The sequence below is a fragment of the Protopterus annectens genome, chromosome 17.part0, assembly GCF_019279795.1.
Source record: "Protopterus annectens isolate FY-2018-M chromosome 17.part0, PAN1.0, whole genome shotgun sequence".
In the NCBI taxonomy this organism is placed as follows: Eukaryota; Metazoa; Chordata; order Ceratodontiformes; family Protopteridae; genus Protopterus; species Protopterus annectens.
Genome location: NC_056751.1, coordinates 808,907,856 through 808,919,882, shown reverse-complemented (window position 1 = coordinate 808,919,882; position 12,027 = coordinate 808,907,856).

Sequence of the window (12,027 nt, the reverse complement as noted above, 5' to 3'; positions counted from 1 at the left end):
ACACACACACACACACACACACACACACACACACACACACACACACACACACACACACACACACACACACATGCAGAGAGACACAGTCTCACACACATAATACAGAAACCCTGGTGCATGTGTGCTCCTCTCCCACACATACACACATGCAAATATACCTAGCACTTTATTGACTTTCCAAACCTCAGATGTATTATTGTGATCAAATGAAGAAATATACCATTACCTTGGTGACTTTCTCAAAGATGTCCACCAGATTGAGTAGGCATGATCTGCCCTTGATGAAAGCAATCTAGGTTGGATGCAGTGTTTGAAGATTTGCTATGTCCTTGTTAATCATTTCCATGGCTTTGCATATGAGACTAGTCAGACTTATGGGTGTGTAGTCCTTGGGATCCATTGATGGCCCACCCGTGTGCAGACTGGTCAGACTTATGGGTCTATAGTCTCTGGGATCCATTGCTGACCTGCCTGTGTGCAAAGGGAGGACTGCTGCAGGTCTCCATTTGTGTGGCACAAAGCCTGTCCGGATACTATAGTTAAACAATGACTCCAGTGGTCCTGAAAAGTCAGATTTCAGACTATTTAGGGGACATCCTGGGATATTATTGGGGCCCATCAATGCAGTATTTTTGGCCTTACCATAGTGATAGTTGGGGGGAGTTTGTTTGATGGTATTTCAGAGAGGAGGTAAAATTGAAAATAAATTTGCTGGTCAGAAAATTTGCTATATCTTTCAGATCTGTGTAGGTAGCTCTATTTACAATCAGTTCTGCACACAGCTGTGTGCTGCCTTTGAGGTTTAGAACATAGCTAAAGAAACCGTAGTGATCTTTCTTTGTCTGGGATGCTACCTTTAGCACAACTGTGGCTTTAGTAGACTTAATTTCCCTTTTAGTTGTTTGTTTAAATTGATGAGAGTGTTTTTATCATACTGGACATAGCATTTCTTAATCTTGGCTATGATATTTTTCTTTTGTTATACAACCTGTTTATGTTTGGATTCCACCAGGGTAGTTTGTTTTGGGCTTTCATTTTTCTTTTTTTTTTTCTGGTAGGCACTTCTGTCTCTATCATTTATTAACATGATTATACAGGGTTTCTGTGAACAATTCTGGATAGGCAGCTATGTTCTCAGGGTGGGGTACTTGAAATTTTAACAGGCTATCTCTTAGTAGCAGGAAGTTTGCCTTAAAATAGTTCTTAAATGTTAAGAGGTTAGCCAGAGTCACAGCACTGATTTTATCATGAAGGAGACAGCTTTGTGGTCTGATCTTACCAGAGAGGACTCTACATGGAGGTGGGATGGGGTGTGGGGGTCAGGGTATAGCTTTCCCACATGTTTATAAGTTCCAGGATGGGTATGTTTGCACCTCTAGTGAGCTAGTAGACTATCTAGTTCAATGTGTTTACAAAATCCAAGAATCTCTGGGCTTGAGAATTTGCAGCTGTGTAAGTATCCCAGTTTATAGTGGAGTGGTTGAAGTTGTCCATGAACATGGTATTGGGTTGAATGGTCAAAGAAATAGATATAGATATAAAGGGTAACTTATAGTTTGCAAGGATATGATATGAGACTTTGCCTATGGACAGCTGGACATGGAGAAGCTCAAGTGCATTGCCATGTTTGACTAGTCTTGAGGTGAGTTTGTTGTTGATATAGATTGAGACACCTCCACCTTTGGACCCTGTCTGTCTATTAGCTGGCTTAAATGTGTGGAAGGTATTGTAGCCCTGCCCAACAGAGGTGATCTCTGTGGCTTTAAACTATGTCTCAATAACTGCGCAGATATACACATTCTATTGGATGAGGAGGGTCGTGAGGGGGTGGAGTTTCTTGTTTAGGCTCCTGGCATTGAGCAGTAATACCTTTTGATTTCCTTGGGTTGGTTTTGCTATGTCAGAAAGTTTGCCAGTTTGGCAATGCCTAAAAAGGCACTATGTGGGAGGATAATGTCTTAACCAATATTTGAAGGCCTAGAGGGGACAGGTAGAGATCATCTTTGGCAAGTAATGTGGTGTGTTGACCATATCCTCTCATGCTGATAAATATTGAGTCTCCTTGGAAAGATACCAGAAACTGAGCCAATTATTGAAGTCAGTCATCTTTTGCTCATAATTTGGCATCATCCTTGGTGAAGGAAGAGTGCTGTTCAATGCTAGGCACATCCCAGCTTGGGACATACAGTCTGAAATGTTCATAATATCTCTCTTTATATAATCCAGGGAAGTATGTATCAGGTCATCTACATCAAAGTGGACTATGTCTCAGGCCTACTGGTACTTGTGGTTTAATGACTTGAGTGCATGGGTGATTTGGTAGATTCTGGACCCTGATAGACAAATTACTATGATTTTCTCTTTATTCAGCCTGTTGAGAGGAACATTTGTGTGTCTCACAATGGAGTCTACTGTGACTAAAATATATTGGATAGCATGTTGGCTTGCCTTATGGGCTATGTAGTTCAGGATTCGCAGGGTGTGGCTGTGGTTGTTGTTTTTGTAGAGTGCTTTGGGTTGCTGAGGATTCTTTTTGTAGGACAAATGCCTTTAACTACTCTAGCATGCATTGATCTATGTGCTGGGAAAGTACTATGTGAGTTGTGAGGGACACTTATGTTGCCGACAACCTGCTTGTTATCTTGAAGGTTTTTGTGTGAGAGAGTCTTGCCTCCAGTGACATTGTGTAATTACATCTCTCACACAGTGTATCCATTTCTCTAAGGATTATTTGGTTGTCAGTTAACATGAGACAATTCCTACATTGTCTCAGGTTGTCCATGTTTACCAAGCTCTCGGTGGAGAAATAGGGAAAGTGCCTGTTCCTAGTGTCATGTGTTTTTTAGGTGAACTACAAATGGGTGGTACAGCAGGGGTTACAGCAGGCTAACTTTGGCAACTCTAGTAAATGTACAAACTTCTTATTGCTTATCACAAACTTTTTGCCCTCCACTATTTGAATAATTACACCCTAACAACCTGCCCTCCTGCACTTGAATTAATAGGGTCTATATTGGAAAATTCAACATTTGAAAGTTCGACTTTCATATGGTCAGCATCATACGATCAAACTTTCAAAAGTCTGAATATCTAATAAAAATAAATAAATTACACAAAACACCTACATGAAGCTTTTAAGCAGGGGGGCATGCCCCCCTGCAACCCCACCCCCCGCTCTTTAAATATACCAACTCCGAGATCGCACTACAGTGCAGAAAAGGGAAATCTTCCCTTATGGAGATCTCCGTTAGAATGTTCAAACATTCAAAAATCCGATCATATGATATTGACCATATGAAATTTTTAATTTTGAATGTTCGAACATTCAATATAGACCCGAATTAATACATCATTTTCACACCCTCTTTAACAACACTTCTCATCTTGCTGTTTTTCTAACTGTCCCCATTCACTGCTCTATCCTTCTCATACACCCCTCTGTATACCTAGGTTATAAATCTTATAGGTACACCAAACTGGAACAAGTAGCCTAAATAGAACCAATCCTATACCATGCTCTCTCAGTCATATGCTATTACCACTATCCTCCTATACACAACTAATATCTCACCTCCCTTCCTACAATATTTTATAACTTACTTCATTGTATCTCTTGAACTCTTTATAAACCTGTGAAATACAATAATCTCCCCATCTACATAATTTTATAACTTACTTCATTATGTATCTTGAACTCCTTGCAAACCTTTCTTTACTGAAATGTAAGAACACTAAACTTCTTTACAACAATGATTTCCCTTCTGCAGTATCAATCCTACAAGATTTTAGAGCTACAAGAACTGTATAGACTTATAACTGTTTATGTAAATACTTTACTCTATATACACAGAAAGTTTACCCCACGGAACACTTCAATGGCTCTGCTGGACAGAGGCACAGTGAACTAATCTAAGGGGGTGGCGAAAGCCAACACATTCTGGCTAGGCTTATAAATGCCTTCAGGCAGATAGCCTAGTACCTACCTATGAACCTATACCACTCTTGTAATTATGTTTGTCTTTCATGAGAAATGTAACTGTTGTTTTTCTGAGAACTGTCTGAAATCACTTGTTCATATGAATGTACTGTGATGGAGCCAGTCTCTCAGGCCTCTGCTAAAAATGGGTTCTCCCCAGTTGGACTTTCCCAGTCAACAAAGACAAATGAATAAATAAATAACGTGGGTGCTGTGAGGGTACAAACTGCAGCTAGGCTGTGCATTACTGAATTCATGCAGGGATCAGTTGCTAGTGTCCTCTCCTGCTCAACTGGTGAACCTGGGAATATTGAGGCAATGTTACAATTGCCTCATGTACACAGACAATCCTCTCCTTCTCCCACAAAACATAAATACATGCGAGAGATGCAACTATACGGCCAAACTGGAGGCTGAGCTCTCTCAACATAGGACTGGCAAGACCAGACAGGAGGAGAAGGTAACCACACACACTACATACCCAGTCACACATAGTACCATCACAACTTCAAATCATACACATAATCACACAGACATACTCGGAGGCTCTGACCAAAAATCTACCAAAACAGCAGAGGCCTCCAAAGCAGACACCCAAACAACTACCACCTCAGGACCCAACACATGCAACACATAGACCACACAGTCAGAGTGTCAAACAGTCACAGCCCTTAAGGCCAAACACAATGCCAGACACACTAGTCATTGGTGACTCCATAGTCAGGCACACTGACGTCCCGCACACCAGACTGAGTAAGGAGAAGGTCACAGTAAGCTGCCTGTCGGGTGCTAGAATCCGCCACATAACGCAAGCACTCAGGTCTCTCAACAGCAGGTACAAGTACGACTCAGTCATTGTCCATGCTGGTGTCAATGACCTGAGACGTACCTCCTTGGACTACATGAAAAGAAACATTGAGGAGCTCTCTGATTATGTAGCCCAGGCAGGTATGACCCTGACCTTGAGCAGTATCCTACCTTCACCTAGAATGATGCCACAATACAGTGATAAGATGATCAGCTTTAATAATTGGCTTAAATTTTGGTGTCATTCAAAGGGGATCCAATGTCTGTCTGCCTGGGATGACATGCTGGACAAGACATGCTGCTTCGCAAGGGACGGCTTGCACCTGTCACCCCTGGGCTTCCGGATATTGGCAAAGGCTCTTGCCACCCCCATAGTGCCTTTTTAGGCAAGGCTCAAATTCTAAACCTACCACCCTAGAACAAAAAAGGAAAAAAACTAAGGGTAATGCTGCTCAATGCCAGAAGTCTCAATCTCAAGATGCATGCACTCGAGGCCCTTCTCAGTATGGAGAACATTGATGTCTGTGCTGTGACAGAAACCTGGTTCAAGGCTCCTGAGAGCACCCCAGCACTATCAGGTTTCACCTCATATCATGCGTTCCGGCCCCAAAATCTGGACAACACCAAGAAAGGAGGGGGAGTGTCCATATTCATAAAGGACACACACCTCAAGGTTGGTGGCAACGCACGATGCATCGGAGACCATCCAGGTGCAATTAACCATAGGCAAGACTGCTCTGCAATTTGTAGCATGTTACAGGCCACCCCCTCAAACTCAGGAACCTCACATGGCCTTCCTGAAAACACTGGAGGGGATAAATGTATCTCCAAACACCATCATACTAGGTGATTTCAACTACCCTAATATAGACTGGGAACACTACTCAAGCCCAAACACTCTAGCCCAAAGGTTCCTGGAGTTCATAAACTCAAATGCCATGGAACAACTAGTCACCATCCCCACAAGAGGAGAAAACATACTTGATCTCATCATCACGAACATGGGATCACAATGTTCAACACCGGAAGTATACCCCTCACTGGTGAGATCAGATCATAAACTAATCTCGCTGGAGGTCCTCATCCCGCCCCCACCTGAAATAAAAAAGACCACAGTGAAAAACTTCACAAAAGCCGATTTCACACTTCTAAAAACTAGTTTGGTCTCCTTTAAGGCCCCTGAGCCAGTGGTAAACATTACTCAAACCGCTGAATCACTTACAAATGCCTTCTACCAGCACCTACAGGACTGCATGGATCAGGCAATCCCAAACAAAACTAAGACTCTTTGTACCAAAGGCAAGCGTCCAGTCTGGTGGACCCCAGCCATAAACAAGCTCTACAACAAAAGGAGGAAGCTACTACAAGATAGAGCAAAATCCTTGAAAGGTAAGACACCTTTGATCACTATAAGTAAAAAAACTAAGAGCTTTCATAAAATCATCTAAGGCAAATTTTGAGAGAAAAATCGCCAAGGACTCTAAAGACAATCATAAGGCCTTCTTTAGCTATGTTAGAAACCTAGGAGGAAACTCCCAGATATGCTCAGAATTAGTTCAAAATGATATGAAGATTACTGAACCTACACACATTGCCAACATACTGGCTGACAGGTTCAGTGCAAACTTCTCCCCCCCAAAAGGAGAGATATCTATACCAGAGGATTGTAGCCCCCACAAACATCTCCAACGCCCAAGTGAGAACTGCTCTCTCCAAGGCAAAAAACACAGCATCCATGGGACCGGATGGTGTCCCCGGCTGTGTGCTCCACAAACTCAATGAGGAATTAAACCGCAGTTAGGACAGCTGTTTAATCTTAGCCTCACCTCAGGATACGTACCCAAGGAGTGGCGCACGGCGTCTGTGGTCCCACTTCACAAGGGCGGTGCCTCCACCGACCCTGGAAATTACCATCCCATTAGCTTGACAAGCCTTATCTGCAAAGCCATGGAGAGGATCATAATGGAACTCATAAATAAAGACATAGGGAACTTGCAGACTTTGGATCCAACCCAGTTTGGCTTTGTCAAAGGCAGATCATGCCTTTTAAACTTGGTTGACTTTTTCGAAACAGTCACCAAGGCCATTGATGAGGGCAAGGCAGTCCATACAGCCTACCTCGACCTGGCAAAGGCTTTTGACACAATACCCCACTCAGGTATCATTGAAAAACTCATCAGCTTGAATGTAAACCCATACATCACAAGATGGGTTGCAAACTGGCTAAGTGACAGAACCCACAGGGTCAAAGTTGCTGGCGCCATGTCAGACTCAAAGCCTGTCACAAGTGGTGTCCCACAGGGCTCAGTCCTGGGACCACTCTTGTTCGGCATCTACTTTTCTGAAGTACAAGCAAACACAAGAGGGTTATGGCTGACAAAGTTTGCAGATGACTGCAAACTGGGCGCCATAGTCGAAAACACATCTGACACAGATATCCTTCAGAAGGGCCTCACAGAAATGGATAACTGGTGCCAGAGCCATGGCCTAAAGTTAAACGCCAAGAAATGCATAGTCATACCCTTCGGGAAAAACAAGATTACCCCTAGCTACCATATAGGTGGCAATCCACTGAGCACAGAAGAAGTCATCAGGGATCTGGGGACCCAGGTTGACAGTAACCTTTCGTTTGACACTCATGTTGCCAAAGTAGTTAGGAAAACTTTCTACATTGCCCAACTGATCATGAAGGGATTCACATCTAGATCTAGGGAGGTCATCGTCCCCCTGTACTCATCACTCATTAGACCTATGATTGAGTACAATGCCCCATTCGGAATGTATCTGACCCGACACCTGCAGCAGCTGGAAAGGCCCCAAAAGTTCCTCACCAAAAGGATAAAGGGTCTCAAAAATATGTCTTATGCTGCCTGACTGAAAGAACTCCAGCTCTATTCAGTCGCATACCGCTTGCTCAGAGGTGACCTGTGCCTGACATATAAGGCCATGTCAAACCCAGATTTGATGAATATGCTTCACCTCAAAAAATCTAGATCCCTCAGAACCACAAGGGCGGGAGACTTAAACCTTGACACGGTTATTAATAGAACATGCTGGAGGGACAGATTTATCACCCAGAGACTCCCTATGCTGTGGAACAGAATCCCGGTACATGTGAGGCAGAGCACCTCGCTGGCCTTGTTCAAGAGGAATCTTGACCAATGGATGGGAGATCGCAGATATACCCCAGGGATTACTTCAGTGTCACTGCTTGACAGAGGCACAGCAAAATAATAGGCATAGTTTTCTTCAAACTAAAGGGGTGGCGAAAGCCACATAACTATGGGCTAGGCTTATAAATGCCCTTGGGCAGATAGCCTAGTATGAACCTATGAACCTATGAACCTATGAACCTGTGCTCCTCAGTGTGCAAACAAGTTGTTCTTTTCACACTTGAGTATTGCGTAAAATTACAGGGTGAGTTTTATAGGGAAAATTTTGTTTCTAAGTGTATGCATCTCTACAAGGCACTGGTAAATGCTGATGTGCGATGAGCAGTAGAATTTATACACTCAAAGAAAAAAAATGACTAAACCAACATAAAACCCTCTTGCCAATGAAGCAATCTCACTTTTAGCCCCCTATGTGTTTCCCAACTTGGACAGACCAGGCTACCTTTTTATTGCCACTGGAATTGCAGTTCCAGTCTTTTTAATGTAAAACACACACTTTATTTAGACAAAATTGAAAAGGTACCACAAAGAAATCCAAGGAACTAGCTGCAACAAGTAATTACAAGGTGATTATAAGGCAGATAAGACAGCAACGATGAGCACACACTTTAAGGTGATTTCAAAGCACACTAGCAGCAGCTAGACCAAGGAAAAGCAAATATACTTTATAGTAATGAAATACAGAGAAACGCAATAAATTTGAAAATGCAACAGCAGTCTTCAGAAACAACTTAGAAAAGTACAATATTTCAATTTAAAGTACTTATCTTAGAGTGAATGGCAGCAGATGCGATTCAAACACTCTAAGAATGCAGGCATGCACACCAAGTATTTGAGCTCTGTGGAGCTACAGCAAAAACCGCACAGACATGCTGAATTTATAGACTCAAACAAAATTGACTAAATCAAGTAAAAAGACCTCTGGTCAATCCAACTATCTCACTTTAAGCCTCCCTATTTGTTTCCCAACTTGGATAGACCAGGCTATCTTTCTACTGTCACTAGAATTGCAGTACCAGTCTTCTTAATGTAAAAACACACTTTAGTTAGCCAAAAGTGAAAATGTACCTTAAAAAAATTAAACAGTTTGTTACAACAAGTAAGTACAAGATGGTTCTAACAACTAGCTACAACAAGTAATTACAGGGTGATTCTAAAGCAGATAAGCCAGCAATGAGGAACACACTATTTAAGGTGATTTCAAAGCATACTTCAACAGTCTAAGTGGAGGACTTTATCTATTTCATCTGTCAACATCTAGTAAGATGAGCAGAAGAAGGGCCAGGTATAAAGGTATACAGGAAATGAGACTGGGAGGAGCTTCTGGGACCAGATACACAGTAGGAGCAGCAGCTCAAAAGCCTTCAACTGATTTAAATAGTAAGTGCAGTAGTCTAAATGTACTTCACTCTAGCAAAATGGAGTCCTAATATCTGTTTGATATTAGCTTGAATGTAGCTTTTCTGCTTCCAAGCTTACAATAGTCCAGAGACAAAGATGACTGACTGCTATTGTAATGTAAAATACCAGGAGTCAGGATTCAGTAAGCACCATGTAGAGGCATGCACCACAGCACAAAGAAGGTACGTACTATTGCATGCTAATTACAGTATTATCAGCTGAACTGCATGGTGATCAACCAGTCCAACACGGTGGAGCTATTAAACAAGCTGCCAATATATCTAGGCCAAGAATGACAAGAGTTTTCAGTCCCTGTTTAACCTTTCACAACCTACATGATGTGGAAATTGTAGAGCGCTACAGGGTGAATAGGGACACACTACAGTAACTCTGCAACCCCAGTCATTCTCAACTCACAGCCAGGACCAACCCATCCCAGTGGAGACAAAGATATTTGTAGCACTTAGACTCTTATCTACAGGTACCTTTCAGAGACCAACAGGGGACATGCTGGGGGTGTCACAGCCATCCAGGATCCTCCATCAATTCCTGAATGCTATGCTCCAACATGCCAGTGACCGCATATATTTTCCCCGTACTCTTGAGGAAAGGGACAGAAATATGCAGGAGTTCTACCATGTAGCACACTACCCTAAAGTACTGGATGGCATAGATTGCACACATATAGAAATTAAGGCACCATCAGGGGAACAGGGTAGGCTCTACATAAACAGAAAGGGCTACCACTCTATTAATTGCCAAGAGTGCGTAATGCCAAGGGAATCATTCTGAATGTGTGTGCTGGCAAACGTGGCAGTTACCACGATTCACATATCTGTCACACCTCTCAACGGTACCAGATGTTTGCTAGTGGGGATATCCCACAGGGTCATTTACTGGAGGATGCAGGTTATGCACTGGAACCATGGCTGATGGCACCCATCAGAAATGCATGCACACCCAATGAAGAATGCCAGAATGAGGCATATTTTCAAACCAGAAATATCATAAAGCATGTGTCTGGACTGCTGAAGTCATGGTTCCAGTGCATTGATACATCTCAGGGAGCTCTGCAGTACAATCCAAGGACATGTACTGAAATTGTTACAGTATGTGTCATACTAAACAACATCATCCTGAGAAAACAGCTTCAGCAGGATCAGCAATGGGAAGGAGCACACATCTCACCACCAATGCCAAAGATACCACAGCCACAGGCAGATGAGGAGTCAGAGGGGAAATACCAGCTGCTGTAGGTGTAGGCAGATGTAGGTGTGCTCAGTATGCCCTCGCATTGGCTAAGAGACAACGCATAGCACACTCACTCACTCACTACCTAGGGGCCAAAATCCTTCCTCCTACACACACACATATAGTAACATTGATGTCAGGCAACTCTCACATCCTTTACCTCCCCATGTATTGGCTGTGTACTGCTTGCATCAAACATAGTCAGCCCTGAACTAAAACTGTGGCAACTGCTGCATTTACAAAGTAAGTATTGAACCTGGAGAGTATTGCGTACTAATATGAATGAGTGGCATATCCTTGTATTTCATTACTTGGTACTGTAAGCAAGTAAAATGTGGGAGATTTGTAAAGAAATTACCTTAACATGTGACAGCAGAGACTTATTTGTCTTATATGTGTCCATTATTAAGTAGTAGGCATTGGGCGTCAAAGATTCACATACAGTCATACCACTCAAAAGTACTGATGACCACTGCATGCCCTCAGTTTAGCACCATACGTTTGTACTGGAAAATCATTAAAGAGAGAAGTTAGAAAATGATACACATTGCAGTTTCTGACTTCACAACCCTCACAAGATCATTCATAATAAAGTTGGGAAATTTTGATGCTATCACCTGCCTAACTTTCCAAGGGAAATATAAGTCAAATGTACAATTACCAGTTCAATATCACAAATGCAGCTATACAAAGCACTAAGTCACCTATGTACTCTGAGTGACAGACACAGAGCTTATGTATTCCTAAATCCAAAAGATAGAAAACAGGGATATGGGACAGTTATCATCACTTGCACAAGATGTTTTGTGTGTGTGTGTATGGGGGGGGCAGGAAGCCTAGGCTTACACAAAAGGTCGGTGAGAGTGTGAGTAAGAAAGAGAAGCAGGAAGACATTTGGAGAAACCAACAAATGGCCAGTGAGACAAAATGAGTTTTAAATTGCATGGCTGAACTATGTAACTGTTGTGTGCGTGTCTGTAGGGGTCCCCCAGGTGAAATTGGTGTGTGAGTGTCTGCATGAACAGAGTCAAGCTCTGTGCTAGCTCTATGTCTTGGTGTTGGTGACAGGTATGAGCTGTGCATATTAGAACTGACATTTCATCTGAGTGTGGACAGCTCACCCACTATTGAAGTAGTGGAAGTGCTACCACTATGGGAGCATGACTGGACACGACCATATTGGCTAACAGCAGATGATGTGGCTGACGTACACCCACGAGGATGCTGTTCCCTTCCCAAAAGATATTCCAACACAGATAGCTCTCATTCCATGACAGACACCCCTCATTCCATTACAGACACTCCACGTTCCAAAGTGTCATTCATCTGATCCATTGAATAGATGACATGGTGGAGGCAGTCATGCATGTCAGCCTGTGCCACATTTACAACCCTGAATATTTGCCTGGTGTACCTATG